This window comes from Colobus angolensis, unplaced genomic scaffold (assembly GCF_000951035.1).
Source record: "Colobus angolensis palliatus isolate OR3802 unplaced genomic scaffold, Cang.pa_1.0 Scaffold120, whole genome shotgun sequence".
Taxonomy (NCBI): Eukaryota; Metazoa; Chordata; class Mammalia; order Primates; family Cercopithecidae; genus Colobus; species Colobus angolensis.
The window spans coordinates 1,445,594-1,446,073 of record NW_012113142.1 but is presented as its reverse complement, the minus strand read 5'-3'; positions in this window follow the sequence as shown (position 1 = coordinate 1,446,073).

The window sequence follows — 480 nt, the reverse complement described above, 5'->3', positions numbered from 1 at the left end:
TTCCTTCCTTCCTTCCTTCCTTCCTTCCTTCCTTCCTTCCTTCCTTCCTCTCTCTCTCTTTCTTTCTTTCCTCCTTTTTTCAGACGGATTCCCGCTCTGTCACCCAGGCTGGAGTTCAGTGGCGCGATCTCGGCTCACTGCAACCTCCGCCTCCGGGGTTCAAGTGATTCTCCTGTCTCAGTCACCCGAGTAGCTGGGATTACAGGTGCATGCCACCACACCGAGTTAATGTTTGTATTTTTAGTAGAGATGGGGTTTCACCATGTTGGCCAGGATGGTCTCAATCTCTTGACCTCGTGATCTGGCCCCAGCGGCCTCCCAAAGTGCTGGTATTACAGGCGTGAGCCACCGCTCCCAGCGAGAAACCTTTTCTTTTTCTATTCTCCTCCTCCTCCTCCTCTTCCTCCTCTTCCTTCTTCCTCTTTCTTCTCCTCCTCCTCCTCTTCCTCCTCTTCCTTCTTCCTCTTTCTTCTCCTCCTC